We start from the raw sequence: 16,367 nt of genomic DNA on the forward strand, positions 1-16,367 counted from the left end.
GTGCAGCACATAATGTTTTTGTTACATTGTAGCACTGTGCCACAATTTCCACTTGCTATTATGTATGTGATTAAATCAGACACATACTGTTACAAGCCATACTTACTTATTACTTAAGTGGGACATTTAACAATGTAATTGCCTCATTAGTCTGGTGTTCAGGGTCATGATGCTCATTAGAGGTAATTTCACTCAGGTGTTACCAAAGCACAAATCCTGGAAAAGGGTTTTAAGTTTACAATGTAGTACTAATTTTAATTTCATTTAGCAGAGCATGACTGTCACTTGAGACGTTATGATCACCCATCACGTGCTGCTTCAAAAGATAAACTTGTTTTAAATTGCGCTGCCTTTTTTAAGTTACATTTTTATAAACCTTTACAGATCAACAATCTTTTAGTTTCCATTTTTACACTTTTACATTCATTTCAGTAGGGACTCAAATAACCCCGATTAACCTTTTGACTTGTGAGATATGTTGCATTGAAAGGTAAGAAAAACTTCTCTGAACTTTTTTACGAAGAAAGAACCAGTGAAGGAGTCATCAGGCCATCAGGTCATCAGGCCATTTCTACCACAATGACAGGCATATGACAGGCATATATCCTCTAATTTGTTGAAGCATGACAGGGCCACGCCTCAAAGTGTAAAATTAGAATTTATAATTAGGTGGTTGTGGGGAATCATTGAGGGGTCAGACCAGAACAGATCACACTCTTTCAGTTGTCACAGGACCATGAAAAACAAGAGTCACATGGTTGGACAGTTATTTAGGCTACCGTATTTATTGAGATATTTTTATGTGAGATTTGTCATCATCTTTTGCATTTCCAAAAACAAACATAAAAACATATACCATTTTAATCAAATCAAAGTAGCAGATTTACATCATAATGTTTAATGGTTTTAATTTCAGCACGCCCAGTTTAATTTACATGATTTACACTCAGATGCTGAACAATGTAAAACTTAAAGCACAAAAATAAAAAATTGAATCCAACAATAGTGATGTATTACAATAAACTGTTAGTTTAGTAAGAGGTTGGGGAAATAATGCAATTATGACGGGATGTAGTGTCACCGGGTTTCCAACCAGATCGAGTCAGATCCCCTCCTCGCTCCCTCCCAACTCGCCCACATATGGACACTTCCATCTCCAAGCCGCTCGGAACTAACAAGATGGCACCGAACAAATTACGAACTTGAGGCAACGGCCATTCACAAACCAATGGGTGACGTCACTGCCGGTTGCCACTTGGTCATATAAGTTGGTCACAAGTTATTTTTGGTCAAAAAGGGGTAATTATTTCTATTTGTCAGATAGAGAGGAGAGTGGGGATTTTCTCATGTCACTCAAGCAAGCAAATAAGTGTGTTTCCCAAATTGTTGAACCATTGCTTTTAATAGCCAATTGGATCCCACTTTACCTTCCTCTAACAGACAGCTGTGAATGGACACTTTTTTCTTGTGAAGAAGTCATTCAGTCATTCAGGATGCTCCAGCCAAAGTGCTAATCAGATGGTTGAACAATATCTGAAACCCCCTCATCCCACAAATTTGCACTTTTCCAAAACCGTCAATCTGACATTCACATGCCCTCTTCACGCCACAACTTATCTATTTCCATAGAGTGAGAGAAACGCCATGGTTTAAAATTCTCTTTCCAGCTCTGATTATATTGTTTGTGCAGCTATTTCAAATTTGCGCAAATGAGTGTAACATTATGAAAGCCTTCCAGGAGAAACCGTCTTAAACAATGTACTCTGCAGTTATTACATCTCGTTTTTCCCTGCGCGATATCATGCTTTTCACATGGACATTGATTGGGGCCATCCTAAAATAGAAACATAAAATAGTGCACTAACCTTTAAAATGCATATAAACCGTTGGTATTTCACAAAAAATAAAGAGAGAACATTGAACTGTGTAAAGATTGGACTGGCACCATCAACTGAAATACATGTTGATTTTTTTTTAATTTGTTTTATTGTGTTGATTTTTTAAAGAATGTTCTGTTCATGCAATAAATATTTTAGATTTATGTATTAAGTTTATTATGAATGTTTTCTAACTGCATTCTGCACAGTAACTGGGAACCTGGTATAGTTTGTTTCAAGCTTAAACCCACCTTATGTATATATATATGATAGACAAATTGGTCTTGAAGACGGTTTTAATTTTATCCATGAACTCAATTATTAGTGAAACACTGAGTTCTTGTGATTTCCTTGTATAGAAAACCCCAACACATTTTCCCATGAAAGAGTACAGCCTTTATAAAAGCTCATAACATTTGTTATTGAAGAAGATAAGGCTGAAAACACCAGGCTCAGACAGTGCCTGGTGACTGTTACGCTGGATATCACTCCTTAATGTCATGAGAAGCAGAGGAACAATGCTATCTATCATAGAGGGTGGTGCATCTGTCAACACCATTATGTTTTAATACCCTGGGCACTTACTGATTAACAGCAGTGACTCAAATGATCAGATGTAAGGATCCGTCCAAGTATGACAAAACGGTAGACAGCTGCATCCTGGGAAAACGTCACTCCTACTTGTTGAGTCATGACAAAAATGAAACAGCAGGACTGGAGAAAGGATCAGCGCTGTAAAATAGGGAAGTGTGATTTGACAGTTGGGTCGGTCTTTATCCTGTTTGGACATACAAACAAAGGTCACTTAAAAGAGCAAGTGATATTGTAGTAAAGTTGACATGTCTGATTTTATGGCAGGGATGTTTGCTGCAGTTCCCGTTCACCAATTTATTACAAAATACTTATATGTACTAAATGTGTCACCTAAAATAATGAACTTCTCAGAAACAGAATTTAGACTAAAGTACATATACTTAAACTCTTCATTGGAATTAAAGTCATTGTGATCCATGATCAATTTCAACCACTATTTAAATTCATTGTGTACTAATTTTTCCACAAAACAATTGCAGATATTTTCAATTTATCTGTCAAACTTTTGGGTTTTTATCTTGTAGGTGTTTGATTTATTGATTAATTGGCTTACTGATTGACAAAATTCATTAAACAGAAGCTCACCCAGTGGCCAACACTTATGAAAGGCAGCCTTGGTCTATCAGGCACATATAAACCATTAAAACTGACTGAAAGTAAACGGCACCAGAGACAAAGGGCCCTGCTGGAATCTAGCCTGCACTGCCCGGACTTCTCTCTGGTCTCGTTTGAAGTCGCTGGAGGGAGAGAGGGAGGGAGGAATGTTTTTTTGGGGGGGCGGGATCTTGTGACTCACCAGCAACTTCCTCAGTAGTAGGACAAAAGTAGCCGGCAAGCTGCATCCCTCTTCGCCGCGGAGGTTTGACTACAGTCAGAAGAAACCCCCCAAAAGTTTAGCAGCTGGCGGGCGACGGTGCTGATCCGACGTAGGAGCGATCTGTGATCTGATCCCGGTCCTGGTCTGAGCGAGTATCTGCCGGCAGAGAGAGGGAGGTGGGTTCCCACTAACAAGTTGCAAAGGTGCCTCCAGACTTCAGACATTACTCCTGGTAGGACTCAACTTTAATTTTACATACTTACCTCGACTTTTTTTTTTTTTTTTTTTTAATTTTTTTTGACGTTTGCAGTGTTAACCTAATAGAAAACAATTAATGCAGTTTTGAGTTAAGAAATGACTTGGAAAAGTGTTTTATTTAATGGGAAAGTACCTTGTTATTTAAATGCATCATAATGGCTCAGGTATTCAGCTGATCACATAATCAAAGAAATCACATTTATGAAAGCTGTCAACTTCAAATAACTTCAACTATGCATCTACAATGAATAAAGCATGGTGTGTCTTTAGGCAAAAGTTGACAAAAAACAATAATTTCCTTGAGGTTTTATTATTACTTTAATGATCACTATTAGTGGTTGAACTGGTAGTGCTACGTTTAGTTGCACATTAATCATGATCTGTAATGAGTTAACACCTTATCATATTTTTACATTTTTACATTACATTTCATTGCATTTCATTTAGCTGACGCTTTTATCCAAAGCGATTTACAATAAGTGCATTCAACCATGAGGGTACAAACCCAGAACAACAAGAATCAAGAAAGTACAATTTTCTTCAAAAAAGCCAAACTACAAAGTGCTATAAGTAAGTGCCATTTTAAGCGCTACTAAAGTGCTACCTATTCAAGGTATAGTCAGAAGAGGCGTGTTTTTAGTTTATTATATTTACTTTTAATGCTTTAGCTGTCTAGTAATCATTATGAGTGTAAAGATTAAAGCAGGCATTATGATCATGTAATCATCCTGTAGTAAAACTTAACACCTTAGTCAAACACTCTACCTGGGGATGAATCTGCAAAGTAAAACCCTGACACAAAGGAAGGGGTCTGAACATTTTCTGTCTGCGTTTTTCTGCTGTCTTTGTTTTTGACTTTTTCTTTTCTCTCTGTCACGGCAATCACAGTCTTTCTGTAATATAATGCACAAAGCAAAAAAACTAAACAAATAAACATCCCCTGAGGGAAGGAACAGACTGTATTAGCTTGTGTGACCCACTGAACTGTGTGGAGGAAGGATTAAGGAACAACTGTTGTGTCGCAGAAGCTCCCAACTGAGCAATGTGTGAAGGCCTCAGAGAGTAAAGTCCTTTGGGCTAAACTTGTCTTTTCTGCAAAAGGAAGTAGTGGGACTTGGCAGCGTGCGTCTGGGAAGGGTGTGTCTGGGTTTGTTTTGGGCATACATCATCACATCACACCGCATAGTAGTAATGTCATCCCGGTGACGGCTGTTTGGCGTTTCACCTGTTGCGTCATGTGGGTGCAGCGGGCATTATTGGAAAGTGTTCGGGCTTGTTAAAGGGGAAAATTTTAAGAAGTTAGAGATACTATTTTTTAAAACTCATTCCTGCATTTCAGTACTGCCATGTTTTGTCTTGGCTGTAGTCGAGGACTTTCAGGGACGTGACACCTGACTCAGTATTTAGATGCACAAATAGACTAAAGATGAAAACTTTTAGATTATGAGGTATTTTGCTGAAAACAGCTCCCTGCTGCGGCTGGAAACGGAGTTGATGAGAGCGTAGTCTGGCTCACTGGATGTACAATGGGAGTATAAACCTTTCATTGGCCGACTATTTCATTCAATATTCCCCTCCCCTTCCACTATCTGCGTCTCCTAGTTTTAAAAATCGCCTTCACTACAGGAAACATCCGCAACAACCTCAAAGCTAGCAATTTAGACGCAGAGAATGCCAAGTTTTGATGAAGATTTGGATCATTCAATACAGCAGCCCTGCTTGGTTCTTCTTGGCCTTGGTTTTTGGACTTAGCCGTTTTAATGCCAGGGCTCGCCTCCACACGTGCAAATGTTCCTCCAAAACAAGTTCCCCGCAACACTATTTTGCAAGGGCACTTGCATCATGGCCTCCCAAGACGATTGGAATTGGTTTGAAGAAATACAAACAAGCCCAAAAACCTTTCCCCCCCCCTTTGTATCAGAATGATACATTGGTGAAGCCACAATATTTTCCAGAGCTGGCACATTACAATAAAATTAAGTTTGAGTATGCGATGTTGAGTGCAGAGAGACTCAACCAACATATTGACACTATGTGCTGGACCAAAACAACGAGATAAAATGTGCTGAAACACTCTGAAGGAAGCTGAAGGGACGTCTGTGGATGGGTGATATCTCTCTGCGGGCATCAGTATGAGCAACACCTTTTATGGGAAATGTAGTCACTTTATCCAAAAGTAAAATTAAATATTTCATTTTATTTGCTTTAGAATGGTTGTCTTGAAAATGTAATGATTAAAGTTAGCACACTCAGCAGTTTCTCAAACTCACTCTATGACTTAGCAATTGCTGAAATCTTGAATAATGTATAGTTAAACTTGAAGAGAACAAGTCGTCAAATGATGACAGCACAGTTCACCCCAGCACCTCTCTCTTCTGTCTGTTACTACAGAATTTACACTGTGAAGGGTTTTGTTCTGTGAGGAATCATGCTGTGCTCTCACCACTCTCCGGCTATTTTTACACAATCTCTTTGTCACAGTAAAAAGCAGCAATAATGCCCAGGCAGCCAAAAGCCAGTCATTCTGTCCCATTTAGCATCTGGGAAGTTTGCCTTGACAGAGCCCACAGGCTGTCTAATGTGTTTGTTTGCTTTTTTCCTCTTCCTCTCTCCCTCTCTCTGTTTCATTGACCATGGTCACATTCTTCAGAGGTCTCCGTGTTTTCCGAAGGTTAGCCCCACGTGGTGGTTGGACCCCGGCCAGCTCTAAACTGCAGTGGGACTGCAGCTAAATGACTCGGGCTGGTTGTGGCTGGTTTTGTGTTGGCACCGTTTGAAACCGGTCCAACGATAATGATGGAGAAATCGGCAGTCAAGTGTTTGCAGGTGGTTTGGGAGCAGAATTTAGTACTTCTGTTTTGATGTTAGGCAGCTGTCTGTCCCTCTTTGGAGTTTCAGATCATTACGGCTTGGATTTTTCTGATTACTTTATGCCACAGCATCTCTGAGGCTAGATTCAATCAGCAGCATTTCACACTGGTCAGATTTGATAAGTTTGACTTTTACATGTTTTTTCACAGATTGTGAGACATATGTTGACAAATTGTTGAAAATATCCGTGTATTTTTTTGAGTTGTGTGTCCTTTTTGTGCTCTTTGGGTTCAGTTTTTGTTGTTGTTGTGACAGTTGAAACACCCCAGTACAGCTATCAGGGTGCATACCTTGTTTTCAGACTCTCATTCATGTCCTTCCAACCACAATTCAAAAAACGCAACCCGATCCAGCTTTTAGCTGTTTCAACCTATTAAAAAGAATATCACATCTGTGTTACATGTGAGACCAAATATGGCAAATTGAAACCCTTTCTGCTTTCGTGTTAACAGAACCTGTCTGGCACCCAACTCTCATGTATCTCTGCGAACTGTATCAGTGAGGAAACACTCATATGCTTTTGACTACAAATGTTTTGAATATATGATTTAGATATCTACATATAAATGTTTATATTTCTGTTTGAGTTTGAACATGTGTCTTTCTCCTTGGTAGTCAGTTCCCTCCTCAGTAGATGTGGGGGCACGTGGCTGGCAGCAAGAGTGTGTCTGCATTCCCTGAAAGGGGGGAAGTGACCTCAGGCTTCCTGTGTGGGGTTGGCCAGGTGCTGTGGTGTTATTGTGAGGGTCGCAGGACTTCCTCCATGGATGCTTTGTTGGTAAACGTCTGAAACTCGATCCCATGAGCCACGGCCCCTGTGGGAGGTAATGTGCTCCCCTCACGATCCTGTCATCTTGCCTCACTCCCTTTTCATTCTCTGAGCTCTCTGCCACAATATTCTATCCATGTGAGTTTTAATGTAAAGAGAACATAAACTTTATATAGGCAGCGAAGGAGTGCGAAAAGTAACTGAGTCTGCTAATGGGGTAATTAAGTTCCTCTCGGGATACAATTACAGGTCTGTAACCAGCACTTACCTGCTACTCTCAAAAGAAATGCTGTTTTCAGAGGAAATACCAAATTGTAAGCAGAGAATTGCAGATGCCTCGTAACTACCCGCTTACTACTCTAATACAAATTAATAATATGCTAAGTAAGAATGGGTCTATGTTTTGGCTCACTCCATCTTTCACCTGGTCTACTCCTTTCTTCCCCCCATCTGTCTGTTATATTTATTACACATTGAATTAATGGAACCTGTTGCTACCTTATCAGGATTTCCTCCTCGCAGTCTCACATGAAACAGATGTTGTTTGGGTGCAGGAAACCTGTCGATTCACTGCTGCATCATCACGTTCAGTCTTGTGCTGAAGAAGCATGTGAGTCAGTTGTGACTCTCTCCCTGCACCCTTGCCAAAAGGGAGGAGGTTATGGGCCATCCAAGAGATACCAGTGTGCCAGGTATAAATTCACAAGGACTTGATCAATGGAATGCTTTGTAAATGTGCAATGGTTACTCATTTCTCCTAGATATAGCTGCATGTATTTCGCTGGAACTCCTATGCTGTGGGTGGACTGAATCTTTGCCAAAGCGTGTAAATCTTTCTAGAATTGCGTAATGCCACAGTTTGCTCAACACATCAGCACCCATGAAAGATGTTATCCTGGGAAAACGGAACATTTCTCCCAAGGGAATAAAAGTTGCAAGTCACATCAAGCAGTCGGGAGAAGGGTGGACAGAGAATTTAAAGCCTGTGGACAAATTACAGTGGTTTTTATACAACTGCGAATGTAATGTGTATTATAAATTCATATGACTAATGGGTATGTTGGGCTGTGGCTAAATCATAGGATAACCTATGGTTAATGGAGACACTTGAGGAGAAGAATGTGGAGTGAGGAGAATTTCTCCAGAACAGGAGGTAATAAGATGTTATTCCACCCTGATACGTCTCTGCTCAGAGAGAGCCAAGGCTTACACTTCATACTGTAACACCACATATGATATCTGGGATAAGAGATCTCCCTCTGGATAATATCGCTATTGAGGGACTCTCTGGTCCACTGACCTGCAATTATCATGGCTTCTGTCACAAGTAGATCACTCTTAAATTGCTGTATGCTCTACTTATTGTAGACTTTGTGAAGAATTGAATACCCAAATGTTTGAGGCTGACGGACACCCCTACCCACTGTGGTGTCTCTGGCTTGTAATAAAACGTAGCTGCTGTGAGTACGTCTGCAATAATCTAATAGCTGCCATCAGCTTTCATTGAACTGACAAAGTGGTTTTGTTTCTGTGGAAGCAACGATGTCGTCATCCTTCCCTTTGGATGTTCTTCCACACTGCCTTAATTAGACAATAATTTGAGAGCCTTTGGCAAGCAGTCCTCACCGAGCAGTGCTACAGAGCAGGCAAGGCAACATTGCCCGAGGCTCAAAATGCCACCTTTCCAAACACTGCAACCCAGAGAGCGGGTTGTTAACGAAGTATTTCACCACAACAACATGCTACAGTACTCTGTTCTCATAGCAGATGTCTCGCAGAGGTAATTAAACCTTCGGTCTGTGTTTGTGCACTGTTTGTTCCACCATGCCACTACTGTATCTCCACCTTTAACCCCCTGCTGCTCAGCGCAGTTGTGTCTTTATATGGCTCGTAACTCAGTTTTGCTGCACTGCCAACTGCCTGGGTGTTGATTGCTTCCCAAATGCTTTACAGGGTTGTCTTCCACATCTGCAAAGAATGAGCCCCGACTGTGACATCACAACAGACGAAATGCAGTCATGAGAGTTTTGGGTGTTTGTCGAGGTGTTGGTATTTAGCATGTGCACATTTTTATTTACCTGCACACGTTCTCTTGTGTTGCACAACTGTCTCCCAGAAATGAACGGCAAGGACCCGACTTGTTGGACTGCATGAAAAGCTGTAACTTGTTCATAGGAGAAGTGTGTTATCTTGTCTCTGATAAATACAATACTGTTTATTTGGAGTGCAGCTGTGTGTGTGTGAGAGAGAGAGAGAGAGAGAGAGAGAGAGAGAGAGAGAGAGAGAGAAAGAGAGAGAGAGAGCAATCCCCTCTCTGAAAGTAAACACAGTAAAAATGCCTGCTCTGTGTGATCGAACTAGCAAGTGATCAAGAATGTGACTCCTTACCCAGTACGTCTTGCACCATCTCTCTCCATCATCGTTCTTGTGCGCCTTTTGCACGTATTTACAGGAATACGCACATGAACGCTTTGTCTCACTCTCTCACCTTCGTCTCTACGGTTCTGTGAAAGAGACAATAGTTTGTACAGAGGAGGCAGGCTGAGACAAGCCAGGCTTGCTTCATACACCGAGGTGTGGATTTATGTAACTCACGAGATTGAACTCTATGTGCCAGTGGTGCCCTTTCAAAATACATAGAATGCACTTGGCACTGCTTTGGCACTAATTTATAAAGCTGTCAAAGTTGCATTGGATAGGAGTCGGAAGTGAGCAGGATGTTTCTTGGCCTCCTTTGCCTCTCTGTCTTCTCTCACCTTCATGGGAAGCTGACTGGCCTTCATGCTGCGCCTTGGAGGAGCCTTAAATGGCAGAAAGTGTCCTCGGTGTAGCTATAAAAGGACGTCAGCTCCTCGATGAGAAGATGATGGTGATGTACGACGAGCGCGAGTAACAGAAAGCTAAGGAGGGATTTTGTGGCTTCTTCATATGAGAGGATGAGATGCAGAGGAGCGGACCAAGCTCACTATTATTGCCTGCAGGCGCATCTGTCAGCAGGCTGTCACAGAAAGGTGTAATCGAAGACAAATCCAACTCCCGACTGTGTATAGTTTACTCTGTGTACCACCAGTCCATCTTAGAAAAGTTTCTGTTAATGCGCAGACATTTCAACAACTATTTACCCTTATTATAGCAAATGTACACAAAAGAAGGAACGTGTTGTGACTCCCCTGATGCTTCTGGCGTCATTTTTCATTCACCTTTCGTAATTAAAGTCCCTGAAAGTGGTTTAGTGAGATCATTCCAATGAAGTACAGCTTTGTTTGACAGTGTGTCCACAACCAGCAGATCGTATTGAGCTCGGGATGTGTGTGTAGTCATTGGACATAACTCTGTTTAGAGGGAGATAATTAACATTTAACACAGTTACTAAATCATTCACAGAGATCAAGCATTAGGGGATTCTGTTAGTGTTGTTTTACTCTCACTGGTATTTAATATAGTCACGTGGAGTTCAAATGCCCTCAAGATACAGAAATACAATCAGGACTGTTGCCAGAGCAATTTATCTTTTGGTCTTTTACAAAGCTTAAAAAGTCTGCACATGCAGGACTGAGCATACTTCATGTGTTACTTCTTTCTTTTCCCCATGTATTTCGAGTAGATCTATACATTTAGGACACATGAGGGAAACCCATATGTGTCCCCAAAGTTACACGTGGAAACCTCTATTCTAGGGAAATTATGAATTCCTAAATTATAATAAATTCCAAAAACATTAAAGAATTTTGTCATATTTTGCATACATTTTCAGATATATTTATTTTTTATTAAATACTTCATAAAGAAAATGCAGTCTCATAGTGTGACCATTTTCATCTTCAACTGCCACCACAGCTCAAAAAAGTTACCAACACACATATGCATAATGACAATACACAATACTTAACACAATACCCTTTATTAAATATGAAAAGAACCTCAGGCTGTGGCTATATTGTGATTCTGTCTCTCTGCCCCAGATGGAAAAACATAGATGGACAAACACACAAGAGCTGCTGTTGCAGAGCTCGTGGTACAGCAAGACATACACAGATGGCAAAGTGAAGCAGAAGAATAGTGACCTGGTGTGCTTTTGTAGCAGTTTAATTTAATCTGACTGGGGAAAATTACAGATGTCTGGACCTCATTGTCGTCAGCCTTAAAGAAATATATTTCTGTGTCTGTAGAAATGCCTTTCCTCCTGCCAATCTAAACCTATTATCTTCTGGAACATCACTAAAGAAACAATAGACATTCAGCTGTTAAGAGTCCTCAGTCAGGTGTGGGTTTCACTTCTTGCAGATAACCATAGTGTGCTGTGTGTAGGGTTATCTGAGTTATCGTGTAGTTCTCTGCCGTTATACCTAGAAATAAAACTGTCTCTGTGATGATGGAGAAATTATGTGACAGATAGAGAACCCCATTACAACTGGCAGCTTGATCTACTGTGTATGTCTCAGGCAGTTAGCCAAACCACCTACACAGATGGCGCTCGGTCGTATTAGCAGCACCAAAGTGCAAATGTAGCACATCTTTGCCAACAATCTACATGCAGATGCTATATAAATGGACATACACTGTTAAATGCTGACCCAGTGAGCAGCACAAGCAGTACAAAGACGTGGCATGCTGCTGGTATGTCATCAAAAAATGATTCTCGATAGGTCAGAATATCTTTTCATTGTACAACATATTAGGGATAATGAGAGAATTAAAAATGTCATACATTTTAATGCCAAACATGAGCAAAACTAGGATGCAAGATGCTTGTAAACACCAGCGGGTCATACATTTTCCCAACCCTCTGATCGCCGCTCAGAACTGTACGTCCTGTTTACACCAATCCCCTCAAGAGTCTGGCAAACATCACTCAGTTGTTTTCTTCTTTAGTCCTCCTAAAGTCCACCATACGTTTGTAATTCTGTCAGTGCTTTAATGGGCCTAAACATTCCGCTTCAAACAGAACCACATCCAATGTTGGCAATGGAAATTAGATCAATGGGTAAAATGCGGGCCAGACGGTGAGCAAAGCACAGCAGAGGGCCAATGACACAAGCACCATGACTTAACAGTGGAAGCATTCAACCCCCTTAAAAAAAAAAAAACATCCCTCATCCCATCGCAAGCTTTTGCAACACTGGTGAGTGGAAACTATTTAAGGTTTAATGATTGCTGATAAAGAATGGAGGTACATGAGGAGTCATGCACGATGATGATCGTTGGTCACACCGGGTCTTAAACTGTGTGCCATGTAGCCTTTACCCTTCATCTACTTGTACGACTGCATCCTGCTGGTCCAATCATCAGGGCGGAGCCATAAATCCTGTTAATTAACACCATGCGTGACACACATTTACACTTCACTTGATTGATGAAGAGGTCGTACAGCCCTGACGAGAACCTCGTGGCTTCGGCTATAGCTTCTCACTTTGTTTGTGTCTGTGCTGTGTTCAGCGCTGGTCCCAAATCCCTCTAAGGCAAGAATTCTCCATATAGGAAAGAGGAGCAGGATAAAAGCAGAACGAGGTCGGGTGAGAGTTGTGGTTAATAGATAGAAAGAGATAGACAGGTCTGCTCGGGAAGCAACATAATTCAGCCACGCTATCAGTGTTTACCAAAGCACCTGTTTTCACGCTGTTTCTCCATTTAACAACTGCAGCTGGCACTTTGCATTTTATCACTGATAATGAATTAGGTGGGGAAGATGAATAGTGTTTTGCATGGCTGCATGATAAAGAGATCCCAGTGTGTGACACAGCGAGATAAGGACCTGACGGATTGCAGCGCTCTTCTGGCAAAGTCAAGAAACTAGCTATAGGATTTCTGAACTTGTAGCTTTTCTCCACTTAAATGAACCTCAGATAAATCCAATGAAATCCATTGTCCATCAAAGTGAGTACTGCTTTTTGATACCCGTTCTAATCAGTTTCAGGTGAGTACATGTTTACATCTACCACTGTCGCTCCACCGCTGCCTGGTTTTTCTGCTAAGATTGATTTAACAAGACATGCTCACTGCTTGGTTGCTACGCAATTCAATTCCCCCACCTAAACTATGCTTGTGATTGTATGCAAAAGCTCAAAACACAAATGACAAGTAAGAACTAGTAAAGCACAAAGGCACAAGGTCTGAACCTATGCTGAATGGCGGGAGAGAAAAAGGAGAAGAGGGTAGGAAGGTGAGGGACTGGGGGACGTGAGGAGCCGAGGGTGGAGGCAGTCCTGGCTGCATGGCAGCATGATTTATGGACACCTTTGAAGTGAGCTCATTGCAGCCACTCGGTCTGCCTGCTGCATTTCAGAGCCCAGACATTCTCCTGGCAATATGGCGAGGGGGATAAATGACCTTTTAGGTCACAAACCTCCACCAGTGTACCGCTCACATAATACACTTCCTGATTTTATAGCAGTTCATCAGTGCGTGTTTGGTTTCCAACAAGCAAAAATGTGCTGCCAGGACATCCGATGGACATGTGACTCGCTCCTCCGTAACCCAACTGAAGGTCAAAGCAAACAGGGAGGCCGACAAAGAGGAAAAGGAGGTTGTCTCTGTCTGGATCGGGAAAATTGGGTCACGAGAGATATGTTCCTACACGGTTCTTTTTTGCATCAGTATGCAGAATTATCGAGGGAAATTTATTGTATCTCCAGTGGAGTCTGACTGGAAACGGATTTTTATCGTCCTTTGCAGTTTATTTCTCTTTCTCCGGTCGTCTCACCAGTGATGACATCACTGTTTGAATAAGTAGGGCGTCCATCTTTTGGTTTGCGAGTGAAGGGATGAGGACTGCAGAGGGTGATTTGGCAGTAGTCAGTTCATCAGAGTGGTTTGAATTCATAATCTTCTCAATGTGTTTGGATTACTATTACCAAGATCTTCCTACTTTGTTTGAAACTCATTTCCTAAATACATCAGATTGTTTGATCTTATCAGCAGAAAAGCCGGGGATCATGAATATGAGAGGTAATTACACTCAACAGGAAGTCCCCACAAAGAGACTTAAACAAACTGCGGGTGTGTGTATGCAGCTGCTCGCTGTGTGTGCTCTCCGTGCACAAGTCTCTCATTGTCCCCCAGTTTGGCTGTTTATTTTTTGTTTGATTCCTCTATCTACCCTCAGCTTTGTGTGTTCGTGTGTGTGTGTGTGTGTGTGTGTGTGTGTGTGTGTGTGTGTGTGTGTGTGTGTGTGTGTGTGTGTGTGTGTGTGTGTGTGTGTGTGTGTGTGTGCATGCATAACACTGTAGGTGTGTGATTACTTGTGCGAGTGGCTGCAGGTGTGTCTGTGTCTCAGAGACTTTGTCCCAGTGCAGGGACTGTGTCGGTGTATGTAGACATAATACGCCTGTTCTTCATTGTGACCGCGTGTTTGCAAATGTGTGCGACCGTCTCTGAGAAGTCCCAGAGATGTCTCTGTTTGGGGTAACAGGAAGAAGCACAGTGTGTGTGCACACTGTCTTGGACTTCTCATTGTTATCAGCCCCATGCTGGAGAAAAGGGGTCATTGCCCAGTAGGAAATGAACCTGCATTTGGTTTTCAGGCCAAACTTCCAGAGTAAAGGAAGAAGACATTTATGTTTTTATGACAGGAAAATGGTGCACAGGGATTTTTCAGAGGTCAACCCACATTATCACGTCTATTTTTAGACCGTTGGTTTTATGCTGTCGGATTTTACAGTGTGCATTTAACTGCACTGTATTATTGAACTGTCAGATTTATTTTAGTTTGTCCTGCTTTTCTACATCTGCCTTACAGACTCTGCTGTTAGTCAGGAAGTCTAAAATCCCCATGAATGATCAAAGTTTTGGATGTATTCATGTGAAATCTGAATTCCCTAATGGATTTCAATATTTTTTTTATGGCATAACACATTAATTTTCACATTGCCACAGCATCCCCAATAAAACGCTGGGTTGTGCCCTCAGTCAGCGCTGCGCCGAGCGAAACGAGAGCTACACGTCACTGCCAGGACGTTTATGGTCCTGGGGATTGAGGGCACTGTTTACAGGTCGTCATGGAGATGTGTCTGAGAAGGGGGAAAAAATGGCTACATATACTGGAAATTACTTCCAAGATTTTCATCCCAGCCAATTCACATTTGGCAGGTCCACCTTAAATTTTTTAGGCCAACGTAATGCTTTTTTAAATATGAACCCGTCTACTCAGGGTCACAGAGTCAAAGAGGGAGAGAGGTGAGTATTTTGGTCTGCTGCGGTCGAGGAAGATAATTTATGCAGCTGTTGTGAAGGATGTAGATTGTTTCTTACCGCTTATAATGGATAATACCCGTGATAGCCCCCTGCACGCTGATTGGAAACAACCACCTGCTTATAACAACATGCTGAATATTCATGTCCGGGGACGTTGGGTTGCAAGTTAAAAAGATTTTTTAAAAAGCCTTCTTGTCCGGGCATTAACCTCAGGGTCAGGTGCCATCGCTGCAGCCACGAGCCGCGAGTCTGAATGAGTTATAAATAATTGCTTGCAGTTGTGGGTGTGTACTGCACAGTTGCGTGTGGCATATGCTAAGATTGCTGAGTGTGCGGCCCATGAAACCTTAACCCAGTGCCTTGATGAACTGGCCAGTTGTGCTGACTCAGGGGACCACCTGGGAACGACCAGGAGCCTGTAGGAGCCATTTTGTGTCGTTTGGTTCGCAGTAACCATTACTGCTTGATTACTGTGTGTGAGTAATAGCCACAAAGATCGTGTGTAAACAGCTGCGGTCAGGACATATCATGGTGTTTCGCTATTGTCATGATGCTTATTGCTATTGATAAACTCCATCAGCATATTTTTAATTATAAAAAACTGTTAAAAATTAGTTAATTTGGTCGTAGGAATTTGGAAAAGGGTTTATCCAGGATGAATTGACTGTGCATTTAAAGTACAAAAGTAAACAGCTAAGCTGAAGAGGCAGAACATTTTCTTTTTTATGCTATCTTCCTCTAGTGAAAGACTCTTTCTCACTCTTTTTTTTCTTTTTTCTTAAATGGGTATATATGGCACTCCAGGGCAGTTTGAGGGTTAACACTAGGTTAGAATTAGGTTTTGGTTGGGGTGAGGCTTTTATTTATGATGGTTAAGGGTGAGGACCTTGTATCAATAAGTGTGCTCACAAAGTATAAATGTGTGTGTGTGTGTGTATACATCTGTGTCTAACCGTAAAATGAAAGTGAATGTTTCCCATTTTCTATTTAC

At 41.5% G+C, this 16,367-nt stretch overlaps 1 protein-coding gene across 2 annotated transcripts in view; it reads left to right on the forward strand.

The window, feature by feature from the left end:
- The first annotated feature begins 3,335 nt into the window (after positions 1–3,335).
- The window catches only part of fhl3a (four and a half LIM domains 3a), a 28,541-nt gene continuing 15,509 nt past the window's right edge, over positions 3,336–16,367 (forward strand). Inside the window, exon 1 of one of the 2 annotated variants that reach the window (XM_069703807.1) lies at positions 3,336–3,520. The gene's annotated coding sequence lies outside the window, so the exon portion shown is untranslated. The remainder of the gene's footprint in view (positions 3,521–16,367) is intronic. The other variant, XM_069703809.1, reaches the window with a different exon arrangement.

Source organism: Brachyistius frenatus, unplaced genomic scaffold (genome assembly GCF_029030835.1).
Source record: "Brachyistius frenatus isolate BFR_SWC_R1_liver_20210118 unplaced genomic scaffold, ASM2903083v1 Contig_48, whole genome shotgun sequence".
In the NCBI taxonomy this organism is placed as follows: domain Eukaryota; kingdom Metazoa; phylum Chordata; class Actinopteri; family Embiotocidae; genus Brachyistius; species Brachyistius frenatus.